Below are 6,014 nucleotides of genomic sequence, written 5' to 3' on the forward strand. Positions count from 1 at the left end.
TATGTTCCATGCCACATTATTGATGATATCTACATGTTTTATGCATACTTTATGTCATATTTATGCATTTTCCGGCACTAACCTATTAACGAGATGCAGAAGAGCCAGTTGCTGTTTTCTGCTGTTTTTGGTTTCAGAAATCCTAGTAAGGGAATATTATCGGAATTGGACGAAATCAACGCCCAGGGGCCTATTTTTCCACAAAGCTTCCAGAAGACCGAAGATGATACGAAGTGGGGCCACGAGGCGGCCAGATGCTAGGGCGGCGCGGCCTGGCCCTTGGCCGCGCCGACCTAGTGTGTGGGCCCCTCGTGTGGCCCCCGAATCTGCCCTTCCGCCTACTTAAAGCCTTCGTCGCGAAACCCCCAGTACCGAGAGCCACGATACGGAAAACCTTCCAGAGACGCCGCCGCCGCCAATCCCATCTAGGGGGATTCAGGAGATCACCTCCGGCACCCTGCCGGAGAGGGGAATCATCTCCCGGAGGACTCTACACCGCCATGGTTGCCTCCGGATTGATGAGTGAGTAGTTCACCCCTGGACTATGGGTCCATAGCAGTAGCTAGATGGTTGTCTTCTCCTTATGTGCTTCATTGTCGGATCTTGTGAGCTGCCTAACATGATCAAGATCATCTATCTGTAATGCTATATATTGTGTTTGTTGGGATCCGATGGATAGAGAATACTATGTTATGTTGATTATCAATCTATTACCTATGTGTTGTTTATGATCTTGCATGCTCTCCGTTATTAGTAGAGGCTCTGGCCAAGTTTTTACTCTTAACTCCAAGAGGGAGTATTTATGCTCGATAGTGGGTTCATGCCTCCATTAAATGCAGGACGGTGTGAGAAAGTTCTAAGGTTGTGGATGTGCTGTTGCCACTAGGGATAAAACATTGATGCTATGTCCGAGGATGTAGTTATTGATTACATTACGCACCATACTTAATGCAATTGTCTGTTGTTTGCAACTTAATACTGGAAGGGGTTCGGATGATAACCTGAAGGTGAACTTTTTAGGCATAGATGCATGCTGGATAGCGGTCTATGTACTTTGTCGTAATGCCCAATTAAATCTCACACTACTCATCATATCATGTATGTGCATTGTTATGCTCTCTTTATTTGTCAATTGCCCAACTGTAATTTGTTTACCCAATATGCTATTTCTTATGGGAGAGACATCTCTAGTGAACTGTGGACCCCGGTCCATTCTTTTACATCGAATACAATCTACTGCAATACTAGTTCTACTGTTTTCTGCAAACATCATCTTCCACACTATATATCTAATCCTTTGTTACAGCAAGCCGGTGAGATTGACAACCTCACTGTCACGTTGGGGCAAAGTAATTTGGTTGTCTTGTGCAGGTTCCACGTTGGCGTCGGAATCCCTGGTGTTGCGCTGCACTACACTCCGCCGCCATCAACCTTCAACGTGCTTCTTGGCTCCTACTGGTTCGATAAACCTTGGTTTCTTACTGAGGGAAACTTGCTGATGTACGCATCACACCTTCCACTTGGGGTTCCCAACAGACGCGTGTTGTACGCGTATCACCCCCCAAGTGGCCAAGGACGGTCAAAGCTAGGAACGTCATAAAGCTATGACATTTTGATTTCCAGTCATAAAAAAAACGTCATATTATGGTAGATTTCTTGTAGTGAAGGCGAAGAGTGCAGGGCGCGGGAGACACGACCTGAAGCGGGGCAACAGGGGCCGGCATGATGCTGGGCAGGCCGGCACGGTCTTTGCATCAAGGACTCGTTCACTGGACGGCGAGGGAAGAAAAATGGGATCTGCTGCAAAGTACTCGTCACCTGTGGAGTCTGACCATAGTGGTGATGGCGATTATCATTATTCCCGGCCCCGGTGAGTCCAATCGTGGTCCAGCCATGGAGAAGAGCGCAGGAGACGCGGCCACAAGGGAGGCGGCTGGGATTGCCGTGGTTCTGCGCCGGAGAGGCAAGTCGGCATTGTTGTCTCGTCAAGGACTCGTTCACGGAATGGCGGCTGGGAAAAAGGGGGCCTTCTACAAAGTATATTGCGGCGTATATGTTACCAAACATTCTAATCATCGGCACTAAAATGGAAGAAAGAGCCAAGTGGTATCTCAACTAGATATCATATGCCTCATACTTTGTTGGTCGAAACAAATATTAACATTCAGGGATGGAGTAAGTGAGGCCAGGTAGGATGCACAAGAGATTGATATTTGTGCCATCACACCAGGCTCACTTGCTCCACCCCCGAGTGTACGAGTGACCAAACATTCTAATCATCGGCACTAAAAAGGAAGAAAGAGCCAAGTGGTATCAACTAGATAGCATATGCCTCATACTTTGTTGGTCCAAACAAATATTAATATTCAGGGATGGGGTCAGCGAGGCCAGGTAGGATGCACAAGAGATTGATATTTGTGCCATCACACCAGGCTCACTGGCCCCACCCCAGAGTCCACAAGTGACCAAACATTCTAATCTCGGCAAGTACAAATAAAATTAAAGACCAAATCATTTATAAAGAGAACCATTTAGCATGGAGCAGATGCTCCGTAGGAATTATTCATCACTTGGTATAGACCAAGTGATGCTGGCAAAGGAGAGGCCAAGCAAGAACCAGTAAATCCAGTAAGTGATAGATATGCCTAAACAAGCAAGAACACATAGGATATCCCAGCTAACCAGATGAGACAAGTCTTGGTAGCCAACTGAATCACCTAGCACCACCTAGCCTTTTAAAACCATCAGAAACAGTCCATTTTCTTCAAAGGATACCACAGTGGCATTCATTTACATGATTCCCTACTGTGGATATCTCTATTTTCATCAAAGCCAACAACTAATAGAAATTTATCATTATTCAGTTGAGTTCAAAACAAAGCTCGGGTACCATAAGGGATTAATCATCACTTGGTAGTAACCAAGTGATGCTGGCAAGAGAGAGGCCAAGCCTGAGCTAGTAAATCCAGTAGAGATGGATATGCATAAGTAAGCAAGAACACATAGCCTATCCAAGTTAACCAGATAAAACCAACCTTGACAGCCAACTTAATAACCTAGCATCACCTAGTCTTTTAAACCATCAGAAACTTCCCATTTTCTTCAAAGGATACCACAGTGGCATTTATTTACATGATCTCCTACTGTGGATATCTCTATTTTCATCAAAGCCAACAACTAATAGAAATTTATCATTACTCAATTGAGTTCAAAACAAAGCTCGGGTACCATAAGGGATTAATCATCACTTGGTAGTAACCAAGTGAGCCTGAGCTAGTAAATCCAGTAGAAATGGATATGCATAAGTAAGCAAGAACACATAGCCTATCCAAGTTAACCAGATAAAACCAACCTTGACAGCCAACTTAATAACCTAGCATCACCTAGTCTTTTAAACCATCAGAAACTTCCCATTTTCTTCAAAGGATACCACATTGGCATTCATTTACATGATTCCCTACTGTGAATATCTCTATTTTAGTATACCATCATAAGCATTCCATTTAAATCACACATTTTCGTATCTGTTCTTATCCAAGTTTTTGCCTCAGCATTTGCATCATTGGCTAAGCTAAGACATCAAGCATCTGGCCAGGGAGCATTCTTTCTTTTCAGGGAACTATATGAACTATATGCACATGATCCAGTAAGCATCCCCACTAATCAGAGCATTATAAGCATACCATAAGCTCACAAGAATCCATCAAGTAAATCATCAGGGGTCCAGAAAACTTGGGGTCCAGAAAACTAATCTCAACAGAGATTTACTTGGGGTCCAGAAAACTAATCCCAGGCCAACCAAGAGCAACTATAAATATGTATGTATGCAAGCCCACCAGTAGCATTTCATGCATTTAAATTCCTATGAACCAGTTAACCTCACTGAGCACAACAAGCATTCCTATGAACCCTAAACCTGCAGGGCATCAAATTCAAAGAGGGGATCGAACCAGGGCATCACCGACGACGACGGCATTTCGTCGAGCACGTTGTGCTCGCGCGGGAGAGGAAGAGGGAGGGGAGGGGAGAAAGCTCACCGACGACGACGACAGTTGTGGAGGATCTCACTGACGACGACGGCAGGGGTGGAGGTCGCGGCGGCTCCTCCACCTTGACGCGGCGGCGGCTCCTTGATACGTCTCAAACGTATCTATAATTTCTTATGTTCCATGCTACTTTTATGATGATACTCACATGTTTTATACACATTATATGTCATTATTATGCATTTTCCGGCACTAACCTATTAACGAGATGCCGAAGAGCCGATTCTTTGTTTTCTGCTGTTTTTGGTTTCAGAAATCCTAGTAAGGAAATATTCTCGGAATTGGACGAAATCAACGCCCAGGGTCCTATTTTTGCACGAAGCTTCCAGAAGACCGAGGGGGAAAGGAAGTGGGGCCACGAGGCGCCGACACACTAAGGCGGCGCGGCCTGGGCCCTGGCCGCGCCGGCCTGTCGTGTGGGGCCCTCGTGCGGCCCCCTGACCTACCCTTCCGCCTACAAATAGCCTTCGTCGCGAAACCCCCAGTACCGAGAGCCACCATACGAGAAAACATACTGAGACGCCGCCGCCAATCCCATCTCGGGGGATTCTGGAGATCGCCTCCGGCACCCTGCCGGAGAGGGGAATCATCTCCCGGAGGACTCTACACCGCCATGGTCGCCTCCGGATTGATGTGTGAGTAGTTCACCCCTGGACTATGGGTCCATAGCAGTAGCTAGATGGTTGTCTTCTCCCCATTGTGCTATCATTGTCTGATCTTGTGAGCTGCCTATCATGATCAAGATCATCTATCTGTAATGCTACATGTGTGTTTATTGGGATCCGATGAATAGAGAATACTATGTTATGTTGATTATCAATCTATGTGTTGTTTATGATCTTGCATGCTCTCCGTTACTAGTAGATGCTTTGGCCAAGTTGATGCTTGTAACTCCAAGAGGGAGTATTTATGCTCGATAGTGGGTTCATGTCTCCGTGAATCTGGAGGAGTGACAAGAACCTCTAAGGTTATGGATGTGTTGTTGCCACTAGGGATAAAACATTGATGCTATGTTCGAGGATATAGTTATTGATTACATTACGCACCATACTTAATGCAATTGTCTGTTGCTTGCAACTTAATACCGGAAGGGGTTCGGATGATAACCTGAAAGTGGACTTTTTAGGCATAGATGCATGCTGGATAGCGGTCTATGTACTTTGTCGTAATGCCCAATTAAATCTCACAATACTCATCATGTCATGTATGTGCATTGTCATGCCCTCTCTATTTGTCAATTGCCCAACTGTAATTTGTTTACCCAATATGCTATTTCTTATGGGAGAGACACCTCTAGTGAACTGTGGACCCCGGTCCATTCTTTTACATCGAATACAATCTCTGCATCTTTGTTTTTACTGTTTTCTGCAAACAATCATCATCCACACTATACATTTAATCTTTTGTTACAGCAAGCCGGTGAGATTGACAACCTCACTGTTTCGTTGGGGCAAAGTACTTTGGTTGTGTTGTGCAGGTTCCACGTTGGCGCCGGAATCCCTGGTGTTGCGCCGCACTACATCTCGCCGCCATCAACCTTCAACGTGCTTCTTGGCTCCTACTGGTTCGATAAACCTTGGTTTCTTACTGAGGGAAAACCTGCTGCTATACGACATCATACCTTCCTCTTGGGGTTCCCAACGAACGTGTGAGTTACACGCCATCAAGCAGTTTTTCTGGCGCCGTTGCCGGGGAGATCAAGACACGCTGCAAGGGGAGTCTTCACAATCCAATCTCTTTACTTTGTTTTTGTCTTGCTTTATTTTATTTACTACTTTGTTTGCTGCATTATATCAAAATACAAAAAAATTAGTTGCTAGTTTTACTTTATTTACTGTCTTGCACTCTATATCAAAAACACAAAAAAATTAGTTACTTGCATTTACTTTATCTAGTTTACCTTTTTTTTTTACTATTACTAAAATGAGTAATCCTGAAGTTGAAATTCGTTCGTTTAAACAACAAGGG

This window comes from Lolium perenne, chromosome 5 (genome assembly GCF_019359855.2).
Source record: "Lolium perenne isolate Kyuss_39 chromosome 5, Kyuss_2.0, whole genome shotgun sequence".
Taxonomy (NCBI): Eukaryota; Viridiplantae; Streptophyta; class Magnoliopsida; order Poales; family Poaceae; genus Lolium; species Lolium perenne.